Genomic DNA, 18291 nt, shown 5'->3' on the forward strand with positions numbered 1-18291 from the left:
TGTCGTAGGGACTTAAGCTCTGGAGTGTACCAGGGAGCAGGGGTCACTCGTTTGGTGTGTTTGAGAGAAGTAGTTTTGGGGAGGAGTTGATCCAATGAGGATGTGATCCAGAAGTTAAACTGTTCATCGGCAATGACAGGATCGGCGGAGAGAGTAGGTATAGAATTTAAAAGGGTAGTGGCCCATTCCTCTGGAACAAGCTTGTGCCAACGTCGATCGGTGACCCGGGTTTTGGAGGGTTGGGAGGGGGCTATGGATAGATGACAGGAGATAGGGATTAAGAAATGATCTGTCCATGGAAGAGGAAGGGGGGAGCTAGTAGTGATGTCCGCGATATTAGTCAGGACGGGATCCAAGAGATGTCCCTTGTCGTGGGTGGGTCCGTTATTGACCAGCCGAATGTTAAATGACCTCAGATCATGCAAGAGATCAAGTGCTATGGAATCTGTGGTGTCTGTGAGGTAGAGATTGAGGTCGCCCACTAGGAGGAAGTTCCTTCCAAAACTTGGAGTCCATCAGTCCTATCAATTACCTCCATTACCTATGGTGGGCCTCGGTTCATGTGAGGCGTCAGGAATGGATAGCGGGTCAAGCCCTCCTTGAGTGGAGACCGAGGCAGGCGGCTCCCTTCCCTGGGAATCTTTATCTTTAGTTAAATCTGTAGTCATTAGACGCTAGGCCCTCAAGTCTTCTTCAAGTTGATCATCTCTCCTGACCTTATTCATTTGTACCGACTCTGCTGTGGCCCACTCCAGCATGTCTTTGAGCCACCTTTCGAATCTGAGCCCAGTAGGACTGAGCCAGTGTATTGCGAGTCGCCTCTTTGCTAGTACGAGCCCAAGCTGTACAAACCTTCTAGTGAGCTTCTTACCTTTAGGCGAAGGCAGGAGACCTAATACCACATCCTTTATAGTGGGTGGAATAATTCATCCCGTGACGGTCTGCAGGGTATTGATGACTTTCCCCCAGTAGCATGTTAGTTCAGGACTGTCCTACAGCATATGAATAAAATGAGCACCCAAGCTTTTACATCTGGAACACGTGTCTTCCCTATCCGGATATATCTAAGAAGTGTGCGAGGAGTGAGGTATACTTGATACAACACATTATATTGAATCAATTTAAAACGCTTGTTGGAGCTTATTTGTTTGACCACCTCTTGCACCCTCCGCCATTGTTTTTCCGTGAGAGCCTTCCCCATTGCATTGTCCTATTTCCTGTGAAGTGGGAGCAGAGCTTATGGGATATCCTCCAGTAATGCTCCATAGATGTGGGAAACCAGCCTACGCCCCCGCCAGAGTAGTTATCATCCGCAGCACCGATGAGGTCAGTGGCTCCGGTGGAAAAGATGGCCACAGTTCCCTGCCCCGCACCCAAGTGGAAGGCAGTATCTGCTTCCTCTCGTGTCATAAACTGCTCTGCAAGATGTACATCCCCCATTAATAGGCAGCGTCCCTGCTTCCATTTGTTAATATTCATCACTCGCCCTATCCGTTTAAAGGGTACCACTGCCCACAGCGGGTTTCTGGAGCATTTGGTGCTCTTTTAAGCACCTTCTGCACTACCGTGCTACATACCGACGCTACATGATGAATAATATAAGGGAGGGATCACGGCACCGTGGAACCCATCATAAAAAGCTCCAAGAGGGAGCTCTCAATGTGCGTGCATGCCAGCAGTCTCTTCTCCCAATGATCGTGCTCATCAAACCAATGTACCGCATGCTGTAGTTGCGCAGCCATGTAATAGAAATTCAAACGGGGTTGGTCGCCTGCAGAGTAGTAGCTAGAGGCTCCATCACGATAGCAAACAGGAGCGGGGACAAGGGGCCCGACGCAACACAAAACTCTTTGATACCTGTCCTCTTCTAAGCACCCTCGCCGTTGGTTTTGTACATATGACTTGAATCCATATTATAAACCGTTGCCCCACTCCAATTTTGGACTACAATGCCCACATGTAGTCCCACTCCACCGAGTCGAAAGGCTTGTAGGATGTCAAGCAATCCCAGTACCCAATCCTCCATCTGAAGGTATGGGGCGTGCCAAACATGCTCCAACCTCAGTAGGTTATGTGTAGTATTTCTTTTTGGGATAAACCCAGCCTGATCGGAGTGGATCAATTGCGGCATGTATTGCAGTGATCGTGACACCAAGATCCCACTCAAAATCTTTGCTTCCATGTTGAGGAGAGGTATTGGCCTCTAGGAGCTGGAGGAGAGGGGCTCCGAATCTGGTTTAAGGAGCATGGATAAGATTGCCTCTGACATAGTATCTGGTAACACTTTGTTAGCCAGGGCCTCATTTAACACCTCCAGCAAATGAACTATCAACAATTGGGCATATTTTTTATAAAACTCTGCCAGGAGCCCGTCCCCACCCGGGCATTTCTCTGATTTCAAGCAACGTATGGATGCCAAGATTTCCTCCCGAGAAATTGGAGCCCCCAAAATGTACGCCTATGCCTTGTCAAGTGTGGGGAGACCAAGCCCATCCAAAAAATCCTGCGACCCCCCCATATTAGATGCCCAGGTACCCGCACACGTGGCCTCCAAGTGCAATGCAAATTCCCTCAGGATCTCCTCCTATGTTTAAAGGCAGACCCCATCCTTGGTCTGCAATGTCAATATAGGTGATTGCTCCTTTTCTGTGTTAGTTAACTAGTGAGCAACACCCCTGGCCGATCCCCTTCCATAGGCAGCCTCTGCCTATGAGATGTATATGTAAATGTCTCCAATCTGGCCCAGGCATCCAACAGTTCCCCGTGCACCCTGGTCCATGTGGCTAGATGGTCCTGAGACTCATGCACCTTGCCTCAGTCCCTGCAAGTGACTCTAATTTTGATATGTCACTTTCTAACTGCTGCCTCACCCCATAGGTGGTCCTCATACGCACCCCGCTCATGACCACTGTCATGGCCTCCCATTCAAATGACCTATCAGTGGCAGACTCCCAGTTCTCCCGGAAATAGTTTTGTAGTGCCTCTGAGACGACACCAGCATATGGGGAATCTGGCAATGCTTCTGTCCTGAGTCTCCAAAGTGGGATGGATGATCGACCTGGACTGTTATTCAGCATAAACCTTAATGGAGCGTGATCCGAAATGTATGTGGGAAGGTATGACATACCCTCTGTGTCTGCTGACAGGCCAAGGAGTAAGGCAGCAATGGTCAATTCGGCTGAGCATGGTGGCTGCAGGAATGTAACAGGAGCCCGCCTTTATCACTGGATTCCTAGCCCTCCATTCATGCCTGAGCTGAATTCCTTGTAGCAGCAGTTCCAGTGATCTTAGCATACGTGGTTTATTATGTGTTCTTGGGCGATCCCTGTGGAGACTGGAATCCCCAAACAGGACAATCTCAGCCCCATGAAAGGTGTCGCTGCTTTAAGTATGTCCGAAAAAAATTCAGGGCAATCCATATTTGGGGCATACACATTGATAAAACAAAGCTCTCTGCCCTCCCACTTCCCATGAAGGATAACATATTTCCCATCAGGGTGCAAAACATGACCCAAATAATGGAATGGAACCCCAGGAGCCACCCAAATCAATGCCCCTCTTGCCAATCCCGAATAGGAGTTAGCATACAGCTGCCCCCTCCACTTTTTACGTACACTGGCAATAGTGACACCCCACATATGTGTCTCCTGTAAACCGACAATCCCTGTCATATAACGTTTCAGAAAAGCGTAAACCCTACGTCTTTTCACCTATCCTACCTTATCTCTAATAGTCCAGATAAGGAGTTTCAGAGTTTGTGCTGCCATTACCAGTAATCCGTAAAAATAAATGTATCAGGACACCTGCACCCCCTTCGTTCCATTCAACAACCCCGACCCATCTGGTACCTTTCATTCATCCCGTGACTGCGTGTAACATCCCTCAAACATAAGAACATTGCAAACTCAACTGTCCCGTTTCCCATCCTACCCCTTGAGCAGTCGCATGAATCCGGATGCTATCAGTAAACCTAGAGCAAAATTTTACGTGCGCGGACCCAAACTGCCCATCCCTCCCCACCTCAATGAGTGCCTATTAGACCACAACACACAGAGCCGTAGCTCAGGCACTCTTCTGAACTAGAAACAAACCCAGGAAAATGTACAAACAGATTGCTGCGCTAGAGATATAAACCTCACCGAGCAGCGAGATTGCTCTCAAGCGTCCTCCGTGACGTCAACCTCTGTTGGGGAGCGCTGCTGCCCCATGGCTGCTCACCTCCATCCAGGTAATAAAACAAAAATGAGTCTGAACCATCAGGTCTATAATAACCCTCAACAACTGTCAGTCCTGACATAGGTAGCATTACAACATTACATGTTCGCGAGTACGAGTATTTATCTGCACTTTAGATCCTACTGCAACACAACGTCATCATTCCCGCCCACTTCCTTGTTCCTCAATGTCTTTCTCAGGATACTGTGTCACCTCTATGAATTACGGGACAGTCCCTGTGTCGGACGCATGCAAAGTGCCATCCTGCAGAACTTTAATCCGTCCTTGGTCCCTCTGCATATCCTTCTGATGTTGTCTTTGAGATCGCCGAGGATCTTGCAATGAAGCCCACACAGACTGATTCCCAGATGACTCTTAGGGCGAGACCAAACAACGTCTCTATGGTCCCTTGGTATCGCTCCATTCAGTGGCATCCCCTGCATAGTGGAAAAAGAGTACATGTCCTTCATGTTCAACTCTGAGTTTTGCAGAAAAAATGAGACTATATTTCAAGTTCAACTCGCGCAGCCGTCGCTTGACCACAATGTATGATTTCCAATGATCTTGTACCCGCTGAGTATGATATGGGTATATTGAAATAGGGTGTCCCTCGAAGAGAAACTGGCCTCAGGCACGTGAGAGCTGCAGGAGGAAGTCTCTGTCTCTATAGTTGAACAGTTTCGTAATAATGGCCTTCGGCGGCGCACCTGGTCTGGGAGGTGGAACCAACGCCCTATGTGCACATTCCACATTAAAGAATTTAGAGAGTGTCCTAGGAGCAATAACTTTGGTGAGCCAATCTTCCAAGAACTGATCAGTAGAGGGGCCTTCCGCTTTCTCAGGAAATCCAAAGAAACGTGAATTATTTCTCCTCAACCTCCCCTCTGAATCTTCGGCCCTCTCATCCAGTATGAGACCTGCCTCTTCAAGTCGACCACAGTAGCGCTGAGAGACTTAATATCCGACTGCAGTGCACTCACATTTTTTCAGCAATGGACACTCTAGCCAATACTTTCCACAGATCAGTACATAGTAAATTTACATCTATGGCCACTGAGTCAATTCTGTTAACCATATCGTCCCTGGTCGTTTGTATGGCCTGGAGCACGTCTACCAATGTGGGGAAATCCCCTCCATTCACATCTATAGGAGGACGATCAGCATCATTACTTTCATCTTTCATCAGAGCATGCAACAGAGGCTGCGCTTAATTAGAGATATTGTTTGCCTGTGCCTTGGGGACTTTATCCTTCCACATGACGTCAGTGATCCAACAGCATGCTCCCCCTGTATGATCACTACTCTCTACCATAAGAGAGCGGGCTCACAGTTCGCCTCCCAATAGGATCACATATTGATCATCCACCAGGCACCTTTCCGTTTCGTTTCGCAAACCTACAATGACACTACTGTGAGTAAATACTCTGTTGTCATATAATATCCTGCGCGCCTGTAGCCTCTCCGACACAGTGTGAGCGGGGCGAGCAACCGCTATGCAAATCCATTGCACAGTCGCTTATGAACCTTTGGAACATGTCCTCGGTCTAGCGGCCCACCCTACGGCCTCTGCAGTGGCAATCCTTAAATCCCAGTTGGAAACAATGGATGCAGTGGAATAACTCTCCACCCCAGGATGTCCCAACGCAGTTATCAATGATCCTCCGGTGGTGACTGGAATGCCCCTCCGCTACATGCACTTCTACTGAGGACCAGCTGCCTCACGCACTTATAGTTTATCATATGCTGGGCTTCATTGTGCCAAACACCCTGCGCCGGATCTGTCACGCAGTCCTCCTGCAGCGCTTGAGAGCGGCCCAGACACCTTCCGCCAAAGTCCTCGGTTCGCCAGCCACCCCACTCAAGGGGCAGGGTAATGCTCCAGACACCCGCCTCACTCACCAGAGCGTGTAGATCCCCAGTATCACAGACTACGGCCCAAGTCACCTTCAGGACCTCTAATCCTGCAATGCTCCTTCTGCCACGCCAGGTATCTCCAGGGAGCCGCCAGTACCGTCGACCCCAGGTTACTGAGTCAGGCCGTCACCGTCGCGAGGCCTCAGCTTCCCTCTGCAGTCCAGTAACTCTGCAGGAGGAGCTGACCCCAATTCTCCGGCCCCAGCGGCAAGAACGCCCCTTTGGGGCCCATCGGGAGACGGGGAGGTGAAGAACCGACCGGACACAGATGTAGGTGTGATAAAGGCCGCTTTATTGGGAAACAGGTGCATCCTGAAAACATACCCCAACTTTGGCCTTTGCCGTACAAAACTAGGCCTAACTAATTATACATCTACCTGACCAAAACCCCCCACCCCCACCCCTAAACAGTTCCCCGCCAACAACATAAACATCATTATCAGTTACCCAAACGCCTGCCTCAACTGTTTAAACATCTGCCATATATACACTCCCTCCCCCTCAGCCAGTAAAACTCCATCTTCCTATCCTACCCCCCCGTTTAAGTAGGAAATAGCGCCATCCGACATAAACCCTCCAGCACCTGCCCCCAGCGACAACACTACCAGAACCATCCTAACCCAGAAAGCACCTGCTTCCCACAACAACCCCATCTTTAAAACCCATAAAGGCCAAAAACCCCTGGGCCCCTCCCCTCCTTCCCCTCCCAACACCTGACCTAAGGGAGGGCGGGTGGGACAGCGCTCAATCTATGCCCCCCGGCTGCTGGGTCACTGTCCCACGAAATGGTGTACAGTGACCCAAAATGGCCGCTTTTATTATTGCCAGCCCCAAGGGAGCCCAAAACCCACTAGATAGCCCAACCAGCCCAAAGTCACTTCCTGTGTCCTGCCTTAAAACGTCCCCCCTCCCTTCCTCCCGGGGCCCCAAACTCCCCGGGGGGGGGGGGGGGGGGGCGAGCCTCCCTCCGGTCGCCACCCCCCGCAAAGCCCCCCCCTTGGGGCCCATCGGGAGACGGGGAGGGGAAGAACCGACCGGACACAGATGTTGGTGTGATAAAGGCCGCTTTATTGGGAAACAGGTGCATCCTGAAAACATACCCCAACCTTGGCCTTTGCCGTACAAAACTAGGCCTAACTAATCATACATCTACCTGACCAAAACGCCCACCCCCACCCCTAAACAGTTCCCCGCCAACAACTAAAACAACCGCAAAGGTGCACCACAAAAAACAAGACAATAAGTGCAAATGGTATTTAAGCACAATGAAGAAAAATTTCTCAAAGAGATGTTGATAGTCTTCTTTAATCTTTATTTTCAGTTTGCAGTGAAACATACAGCCGACGCGTTTCGTCCCAAACTGGGACTTCTTCAGGGCTTTAAGTTTGTGGTACGTCGCTTGTGGGGAGAATGTAAGAGGTAACCAGGGTCCAAGGGGCGCCTTGCCGGACACTGTAATCCTGGTGTACAAGCCGGAATGTGTATTAGTTCATTCCAGTGCCGAATTAACAGGATTGGACTATAAGTATGCTAATGGGCGTTGAAAGCAGTACTTTACAGGGTTCCTGAGCAGTGAAAAACGTCCTTGCCACCTTAATTTGTGTCTGTTTTGAACTTTATACTGAGTAGTTTGTAGTAATAGTAGAGGACAGGTGGTCCTGTTAGTCCAGGGGAGGAGGGTGTGGGCACTGTGTTCCAGCAGTCCGTTCCTGGTAAAACAGACGGCGCCCATCCACGGCCCTCGTCCCGGCGAAACACCCACAGCGACGATGTGTTCCCCGCCAACAACATACACATCATTATCAGTTACCCAAACGCCTGCCTCAACTGTTTAAACATCTGCCATATTTACACTCCCTCCCCCTCAGCCAGTAAAACTCCATCCTCCTATCCTACCCATTTAAGTAGGAAAAAGCGCCACTCGAAGGCCACATACGGCCTTCGACCCCCCCCCTAGGACCCCTGCACCTTTGGATACCTGTGCACCCCTATTGCCCGGTCTAACGCCTCCTTCATCTGCACAATATACAGCTCCATCCCATATCTCGACAAATGTACTCCATCCTCCATGAAAAAGTAGACCGCCCCATACTTCAATTCCGGGTGTTCCATTCTACCCACTCCTTCCTTCTCACAAAAGGCCCTCATCTCCCTGTTAATCTTCCTCCTAGTCCTGTCAATGGCTCTTGGCCTCTCCGCTCCCCTCCAACACCTCCTGGGTATGAATTCTGACCAGATGACATAGCAACCCGCCCACTGCCTCTTGATCTCCAGCAAATCCCTCCTCATTTGTTTCACCAGTGCCAGTCATTTCACCAGATCGTTTTCCCCCAGGTGAATGACTACCACATCCAGGCAGACCCCCCCCCCCCACACAACATTGTTCAAAACCGGCACCAACTCGTGCCAACGCATGCCCCCTTTACCCCTCCAATGACACCTTAACAACTGAGCATCCAATTCCAGATTGAGGTTCCTGTATTTTTCCCACTCGGCCCTCTCCGCTCTTTTTACAAAAGAATGGCCCACCACGTATATGGACACTGCTGCCGCCGTAGGCCCCGCCACCGCACCTGAAAAGAGACACATGTAAGCAGCGAGCCCAAAATCCAAGTCTACTCCACCACCACCCCTCGCAACCTGGCATACGTCCTATAGCAGTCCGACTTCCAGCGCCCCAGCTGTTTAATCTCTTCCTTCGCCCAACCCTTCCGCGCCGCCTCCGTCGCCGCCCCGATGCGAAAGGAATGCGTTCCGAATTTCTTTCGGGTCCTCACCCATAGACCGCAGGTCGTGCCGCAGGACCCACAGCAACTGCGCCGCTGTCACACGTCCCCCCCTCTCCTGCCAAAGACCTCCGCACCATCCTGCACCCCTCCATCTGCCAGCCGTCTACCCCACTCCGCCGGGCACACCGCCTCCGTTCCCCCAGGACCCAACAACACCCAAGTACCCTTCCCCCGCTGATCAGTCTTGGATCGCCGAAGCCACACCGCAACCTCCCGGCCTCTGAACTCCACCTCCCCCACGTCAGACCCGTACGTCCCTTCAAACCCACCAACTCCGACACCCGAAAGGCTCCAAAATACATCCATGACATCAATGTGGAAAACCGCACCGTCTCCGCCCGATCCCTGCACACTACCGGTAAACGACCCACCAGGCCTCCCAACATCGCCTCCGTAATCGGCAGCCTCCTCTGCGCCCGCGCCCCTCTGTTCCTCTCCCAACCATCCAGAAGACGCCCCCCTAATTCTCCCGCCAAGGGGGCATACCCCCACCAGAGTTTGCCCATGAAAGCCAATCCTGCCAGTTTTCCCGTGATGGTCACTCTCGCCAGACCTTTATCCATTAGACCCAGCATGAAACGCACCACCTGCTCCTCCCGACGCCACTTGCCCCGCTGCCTTACCGCTCCAAAGCGCAGAAACTCTATCCAGACCCGCGTTCTCCCACCAGCCACAGCTCCTCCGGCACCTCCGTCTTGACCGCTGCTGCCTCCGTGGCTAGCCCATGGAACCTCTGCCACTGTGAACGAGACAAAGCATCCGCAATGTCATTGTCCACTCCCGGCACATGTTGAGCCTCGAACAAGATGTCGTGTTCCAAGCACCTCTATACGAAAACGCTCATCAACTTCAGCACTTGGGGCTCCCTCGCGGACTGCCGGTTCACCACCTGCACCACTGACATATTGTCCACCTTGAACAACACCCGCCTGTGCACCAACTCTCGAGCCCACACCGTCACAGCCACCACCAACGGTCCAAAAAAACCAACCACATGCTCAGATCTTCTCTCGAGCCCGCCAACAGTCGCACATGATGATGGGGCAGAGTCAAACCTGACAAGGCCAACCCCAGCCGCCGACAAAAGGTCCGCCCCGCTCGCACCATGCGGCACGCGAAGTTCAAATGCCCCAGCAACACCTGTACCTCTCGCACAAACACCTTCCACCTGGCCAACATGCCCATCACCAAGTTCACCATCACCGCCCGCTTTTCCTCCGGTAGGCGTGCTTCCATGGCCGCTGAGTCGAGCTCTATCCGGAGGAACGACAGCACCGTGCTGGGCCCCTGCGTCTTCTCTGGCGCCAAAGGAACCCCCAGGTAGCCCATCAGGTCCATAAAACTGTCCAGCCGCTGCTGGAAGTCCGTCGAACCGGGCCGACCCACCAGGAAGAAGTCGTCCAGGTAATGCGTGATCGCCTCAGAGCCTGTGCACCAGGAAAAAGCCCACTGCAAAAAGGAGCTGAAGCGTTCAAACAAGGCACACGACACGGAGCACCCCATAGGAAGCGCCATATCGACAAAAATGAGCCCGTCAAGCTGAATCCCCAGCAACTGATGATCCGCTGGGTGAACCGGCAGCAACCGAAATGCAGATTTTACATCGCATTTTGCCATGAGCGCCCCCCGACCTGCCGTCGTCACCAACCTCCTCGCAACATCCACGGACGAGTAGGACACTGACGCCAACTCCGCTGATATAAAGTCGTTCACCGACGCGCCCTCCGGCCACGAGAGATGCTGAATCAGCCGGAATTGACCCTGCTCTTTCTTCGGGACCACTCCAATAGGTGAAATGATCAAATCCGGCAATGGCGCCTCCTCAAACGGCCCCACCATCCTTCCTTCCCTCACTTCCTTAAAGAGCTTCTCCCGGACGGTACCCTTGTGTGTGTTCACGGACTTCAGGCTCTCTGCCCATCGAGCGATCCGCGTACCCTTGTATCCCAACCGGAAACCCTCCCTGAAACCCCGACGCAGCACGGCCGCATCGTCCGACCGCGGATATGCCTCCAAAAACGGTTCCAGTCGATCCAGCCTAACCGGTGAATGAGCCTTTTCCCAGGGTACTCGCCCCCCCCTTCCTCCTCCCCTCCCCCTGCTGGGCCCGGGAGCCGGGTACTGGGCCTGTGCTGGGCCTCCCCCAGGCCCCCAGCAGCGCGCCTCCGGGTGGCGTCTCCCGCATGCCGAGCACTCGTGCCGAAAACGGCACACCTGTCGTAGACAGGAACCCCTGTTGAAATCCCAGCAGGTCCCGACGCTGTGACTGCTCCCGGCTCCCCCCACACCCACCACCCACAGGTGGGGCGGGCTGAAAAGGGGGGGCGCCAGTGGCAACCCACTGGCCATGTAAATGGTGCGGCCAAATTTTGCCCCACTCATCGTCTGTTGGTACAGGTCTGCGTCCAACTCCCCCCACTTAGCCTCAGGATCCGACGCCATGCGCGCCCAAAACTCTTCATCGTAATGCGACCAAGCATTACCCCCGTAGGTCACCTGCGCCCTCAGCACTACATCCATGTACTTGAACAGCGTGACCGCCCTGTCGGGGTACTTCTCACAGTTCACGCTTGCATATATCAGGAAAGCCGCCGACCAATTCTCAATGGTCACCGGCACCTTAGGACGCCTGGCCAATTCCTGTTCCTCCTCCTTCGAACCCTCTTTGGCCATCAGCTCCCTGTGGATCAGCTTCAAAATCTCCACATACTCACCCTTCCAAATCTTTTCCCTAGTCGCCAGTGACAGATGCGCCCCCAACGGTTTCGCTACCCCCATATACGGGAGCTTCCTGACCGGCACCTCACAGCTCTCCTTGGCCCCGGCGCCGACCGCCGCCGACCCGCCGGATGTCGCCGTCTCACCCGTCCCCGCACTCCCCGACGCAGCGCCACCGGTCTGCGTACACACCCCGGCATCCATCACGTACCTGCCCTTCACCAGTCTCATCTCATCCCCTCCCCCAGCATCCGTCTCCACCGACATCTGGCAACTGCCATCCACACCTCCACACGCCTTGCCTCCATGAGGCCCGCCCAAGCCACTCCCCGACCCTGCACTGGTCTTACCTGGCGTCAAGGCTGGCGTCCTCACCGGATCTCGCCGCCTAACCAGTTCTGCTGGGGGGGCCGTCACTCGCGGCACCGATTGCCGGGGGCATACCTGTAAAACACTGTCAACAACATTACTGACCTCCCCCCCGCTCTCCTGCAGCTCCCCCTCCTCTTCCGACTCCATCACTCCACTGCCAACACCGCCTGCCAAGACCCCTCCTGCGGACACCCTGCTCAGTCCTGCCTTGTCCCTGCACGCTGTCATCAGCGATCCCAAATCCACACTCCCCCTCCTCCTGTCCTCTGTTTGGTAATCAGAATAGCCTGCCAGATTGCTGCTCCATCCCCGTCCCCCGGTGGCCGGATCGACCCATCGGGAGGGGGGCGTTGGAGGCCAATGACCCTGCCATCCGCTGTCAGTACGCACATGGTCCCTCGTTGGAGCGCGACCGCCCATACTAGGCAGAGCCGGCCCATCCTCTCGGCGGGTTGGAGCCGCATGCTGCTCACCCGAGCCCCTTACCAACTGCTCCTGCCAAGAGAAAAACTGGGAAGTCCAGCAAGCCGAGGCAAAACCAACTCCGTCGCCTCCCCACCCACCTGCCCCACCTCTCCCCCCTGCCGCCGAATGTCCTCGCCGCGCCGGACGCCCCCCCACCCCCAGCCTCCCCCTGTCCGTCTCATGCGCCCCCCCTGACCCCTCACATTCCCCACATCCTCGTGGCCCCCCTGCTACCCCCAGCTACCCCCTAACCCGTGGCCCCCTCCACGAACCCCCCCCTCACCCTCCCCCCTCCTCCGTCCGCCCCCGACCCCCGTGGCAGCTCCACACCCCAGCTCCGCCCCCCACCGCCTCCCCTCGCACCAGCTCTCTGCCCCACACCCCTCCCTGCGTCCCGAGGCGACCCCGTCCTACTGGGAACCACAATGTCCTCTTCTGCTGAAGACCCCCAATCCAACCCGCTCTCCCCCCCTCCCCCTCCCCCACCTCAGATTCTTCAATCAATAGCGGCGAGTCCCCTCCTGCCTCTCCCCGCCCCCCTGATCCCACCTCCTCCACCATGCTCCTACCCGCCCCCCCGGGACCCCCTCCATCCTCCCCTTCCAGGCCACTCCGTACCCCCCCGGCATCCCCTCCCTCCCCATGCACCCCCCCTCCACGTTCCCTCGAAGCCTGTCCCCCTTTCCCCCCCGCCCCCACCTCCAGCCTGGCGCTCCTCCGCGCTACTTGCGTGTCCCTTCCACACCTCTGTCCCCTGTCAGGCCCCTTCTCCCCCACCGCGCCTCCCGACGCCTCCTTGTTCGTATCCTGCCTTAAAACTTCCCCCCTCCCTTCCTCCCGGGGCCACAAACTCCCCGGGGGGGCGAGCCTCCCTCCGGTCGGCCACCCCCCGCAAAGCCCCCATGGCCGCACCACCAAATTGCACGACAACACGCCTTCAGCTCTGGGTGTCCAGACCAATACCTGGCCATGGAGGTCTCCGTTAGCACCGGCGCCCCAGTTCCAAAATGGTGCTCCAGTGTTCCCGAGGCCTCAGTTGTACATACTCGGCGCTTGTACCGGTCTCGAAGTATTCTGAGACCCGAAAGTTTAGACAGCGCCGGTCTGCGCCTCAACAGGGAGTCAGTCCGGAACCCGGTGAGGGCAGGATTATGCAGAGTATTTGAAATGCATGGGCCCCTGCGAGGAGCTCAGAAAAAAGCGGGACTACGTGGCCATGTTATCAAGCCATGCCCCCTCTATATGTATTGCATGTTGCTGTAACTTTTGCCTGACACCTCATTCAAAGCATGCCAGAGGGAAACAATACTCTGGGGTTCTATCCAAATCCTTTAATTGAAAGATTGGGAAATCACTTGCAATAACCAGCATTTGATGTACTATCTGGTATTTTTTATCTCATCAATACATACCTTTAACAATTAATGTAAGAAGAAAACACTTTCAAATGTGTTTTCAGCTGCCCTAATGGCCCCTGACGGATAACTTAAGTAAACAAAGACAGAAAGGCAATGGCAAAAGGAATACGGATTAGTTCATATAAAGATCTACTTAAGCATCACGTGCAGGCCTTTTCAAAATCTTAAAGCATAAAGAGAGAGATCTGGCATTTTTCTATGGGAAAGGTGGCCAACCCAACCTCTGCTTCAGTCATTCCAGAGGGCCCTACCCACTCATGCAGGTTCTGACTGAAGTTCTGACTGAAGAGAAACAAATACGTTATTTTGTTTCTTTTCAGTCCTTACTCTGTGCAGTGTCAGCTCAGAGTATGCAGCTGGCTTTAGAGAGACATGCTGCACAGAGATGCTGAGGGATGCCCTTCATGTGGAGAAGACTTGGGGCTCCTGCACCAAAGGAGCCACGGGGTGTCCGTTACGCCCCGAACATTCTGGTACATTTACCTGGTGATGCTGTGCTCCCTGTGGTCCTCTGGAAAGATCCAGTGGTCAGGGTCTGGAGTGCAGCCAGTATTTTAACATCCTCAGGGATCCTGAGATCAGGCTGCAGGTGAGGGATCTCATCTCGACTGAAGCAGTATCCTGCCAGTGCTGCTTTCCTAGGATATTAAAGAGAGTGGTCCTTTGCCTGCAGCTCCTCTCTCACCCCAGGAAGTAGTTGTTCCTCAAAATGAGGGAAAAGGGGACATTCACAATGCAAAACTGGTTTCACCATGGCTTGACTTCTTATATGGCCAAGCTGTGTGTGATTGGTTGATGGTGTACTGCATCCACCTTTTGGTGTGACCTCATGACTGTTGATTCCCATTCCATTATGCATTGGCAGGTGTGTTGAGAGTAGATGCAGCCGTGTACTTGGATGTATAATCCAGTCAGTCTGAAGTGATTATTCTGTTTAAAGTTCTATGCTTGTCTGTGTGTCTGTTGTGAATTATTTCTAAAATACATTGATTCTCCTGGAGGTGCATACATTTAATGGATTTGTAAATGTAAATGTAGGTGTACTTATATAGCGCATCCTGTCACCCAAAGGGCATCCTGGCGCTTGCTTAGGGAACCCGTCCTGGTATTCCCCTGTGAGAGGCCCCGGCAGGGTATCCACAAGGTGAAAGCCAGGCATCCCGCCGCGAGGGGCCGTTGTGGAGATTAAGCAAGCTATTGCCCAGAGTCGCAGAGCGTAAACCCGTGAGTCGAGAAGGCACCGGAGCGAGATCGAGACCGTGGAATTTTTAGCCCAAGACCCGCCGAGGTGGGGAATTGAACCCTGGTCCAGGGCCGATCTCAGCTTCCGGGTCTGCCGTCTCTAACCCCTGAGCCACACTTCTCCACTTTTTTTGTGGTACTAGTGTTATTCTCGGCCTCCACTGGGTTAAATGTGATTCCCTTGCTCACCTGTGAGTAGCCATGTGTGATGTGTGAATTTCTCCAAAGTTAGGCTACAGTAGATTTGAGCCTGTTTAGGTTGCATTAATACTGGGATAAATGAGTGTGTATGTACCCTTGGTGAATACTTGCTTGTACGTGTTTAAGTATTTTGCTGCCCCTCCTAAATGCTCCCTTTGCCCCCCCCTCTACTTTGTAGCAGATATTCCCCATTTTAGTGCCATTTATAGCCGCTCACTCTGGACACTCCTACAATTACACGAAAAAGATATTTCTAAATAATTTCTGAGACCAAAGAAGTTGAACCAAGCCTATTGCCGAGGACTGCATCTGTTAATCATGATGTCTGAGGAACAAGTATAAACAGGTGAAACATCAACAGCCTCAATGCTGGACACCTGAGCTGACAGAAGTAGAGGCACAAACAAAGCCACCATCCCTGGTATCAGCCGCTTTTCCATCTAACATTCTTATGCAAACAGTCAGCATGCTGCAGCGGAAACTCATGGACGCTATTGTAATGAATACCATAATCGATTGCGAAAAACTGACCAGCACGCCCAATCATTTTCCAATCAAAAAAAGAATAGGAACTGTTCCTGCATTTGTTTAAATGAAACAACGAGAAGGTTGATAAAGTGGACAGTTTGTACTTTTATATATTTTGTATCTTTTACATCTGGCGGTACTTGTTGGGAACCAAACCGAATCCCTGGTTTCTTCTTATTAATATGCATATGCTCCTGATGTTAATTTATATGCAATGTTTTACATGTTTATTCATATATTTGTATGGTCCTTTTATACGTACTGTTTTATTCAAGCGCTTTTACATGCAATGCTCCTAACGTTTATTCTTTCATAAATGTTGTCATTACTTGAAATGTGTAATGTCCAGTGTTCTTTTAGTACTATACCTATCTCAAAAATAGACTAGCTCAACCCACAATCTAGGGATTGTCGTGAACACTGTGGCAGTTTTGATTTAATGTACAAATATTATGGAGCTCGCACAGCTATGGTAAACCAAATGATGGAGTTGTAAAGAATTCTCGTGTGCAGCGGGGGGAAACACTGTCTGGCCAGGCAGTGTGAAATGAACAACTGGGAAGGAGCCCTCCCGCCTAGGGAGAGAACACCCCTGCGCACAACTTCAGAAAGACCCAGAGGTCTAATTCAATAAACTGTTGTTCAACAATTAGTGTTCACATCAGAAAAAGTTCAAATTTCCAGGTTTATTCAAGGTCATTATTGATGTCATTGCATGTCAGCAATTGTAATCCAAATCAGGGTACATAAATTCAGGCGTGTATTTTCATCACACAACCCAATGCATTTCGGGCGAAGCCCATCGTCAGGGGATTACTCTACGAACAAAAAACAAAAATGCCAACTGTAATCTCAATATTGAATGCAGTTTTGATTTAGTCAGTCTATTTTCATTCCTCGATTCTTTCATTCAGTTATCATTTTCTTTATCTCTAATAATAAGAGTTAAGTTCTCAGAGTGCACGCAGAAAGGCTGATATCGTAATGGCTGACAACTCTGTAGAGTGACGTGTTTTTGTCTACTGTACTAGGTGCAGCCGTTACAATATGGCCCCTTACAGTGGAAGCCTTTTGTTTACAAAGATGGAGGCTTAATGTCAACATGTGGATAGAGTGGATGAATTTTGCGCCATGTTAGTTTAGGGCCATATGTATCAACATTCCGTTTTGCGATTTCTAAATAGCGATTTTTAAGGAATCGCTATTTAGAAATCCCAAAATGGTATGTATGTAGAAAATTGCTTCTTTTTAGCGATTCCTTAAAATTCCATAATTGCGATTAGCAAATTGCTAATCGCAATTAAGGAATAATTTCCCATTCATTTCTAAGGGCCAGGAGGCCCGTAGGAATGAAGGGGAAATTGCGAATCGCAATTTGCTAATCGCAAATTGTGAATATTTTCAAGGGTGCAGGGGTGTCTCAAGAACACCCTGCTGCACCCCTGAAAAGGACATGTGTGCGCATATGGCACACACACATGCCCTAAGGGCATGTATGAGCGTCACTTGGCACCTTTTGATTTTTAAAATAATGCTTTTTTGAAAGAATTTGCAACTTACCACCAACTAGAAGTTGGTGGTAAGTTGTGATTCCTTAACGGCATTTTGGAATGTCTTTTTCCTTGATTCATTGCATTTAAGGAATCGCAAAATTTGCAATTCCTTAAATGCAATCGCAAAATAAGGAATGGCAAATTTAGCGATTCCTTATTTTGCAACAAAAATGTTTCATACATACCATTTAGCGAAAATGGGTTCGCAAACGCCAGAATTCTGCGAATTTCGGCGTTTGCGAACCCATTTTGCCCTGATACATTATTCTCTTAAATGCCTTAGTGTCTCCAAACTCATCTTTATTTTGTAATATGAGATGAAAATTGAGCGATAATTACTTTTAATTCCTGTCTGTACAAGTATGCTTTTTAGCCTTTTAAACGCTCTTATTATTATAAAATGTTGATATTTGTCCTTGTAGTTACTTTATTTGAATTGTACAGCTGCCAGGAAGTGTCTAGTGCTGCTATAATTCTACACTTTCCTGTCTGTACTTACTGTTCTTTAATTTTACTTTGCAATTCACAATGTTCCATCTTTTGGCTTGGTGTTTGCTTTAAAATGTACAGCTGCCAGGATAAGCACTATATGTGATAACTATTTTTATTCCTGTCTGTACATGTATGATCCTCTCACCTTTTAGCTTTTTATCATATCCTCAATTATGTATTGATGCCCAGTGCCTGTCTATATATGTCACCTCCCTTAGGAAATATTCCGGAGTTCACTTGAATAACTTTGTTCCTTAAAAATGATTTTAAATGTAATGAATTGTTTATAAGTTTATGCTTGTATGATTTGTACTTTCAAATCGAATAAAAGCTTATGACTGACTGAGTGGTCAAATAGTGTATAACCCTTTGTCTACAGACCAG

This window comes from Lissotriton vulgaris, chromosome 2_1 (assembly GCF_964263255.1).
Source record: "Lissotriton vulgaris chromosome 2_1, aLisVul1.2, whole genome shotgun sequence".
NCBI classification, from domain to species: Eukaryota; Metazoa; Chordata; class Amphibia; order Caudata; family Salamandridae; genus Lissotriton; species Lissotriton vulgaris.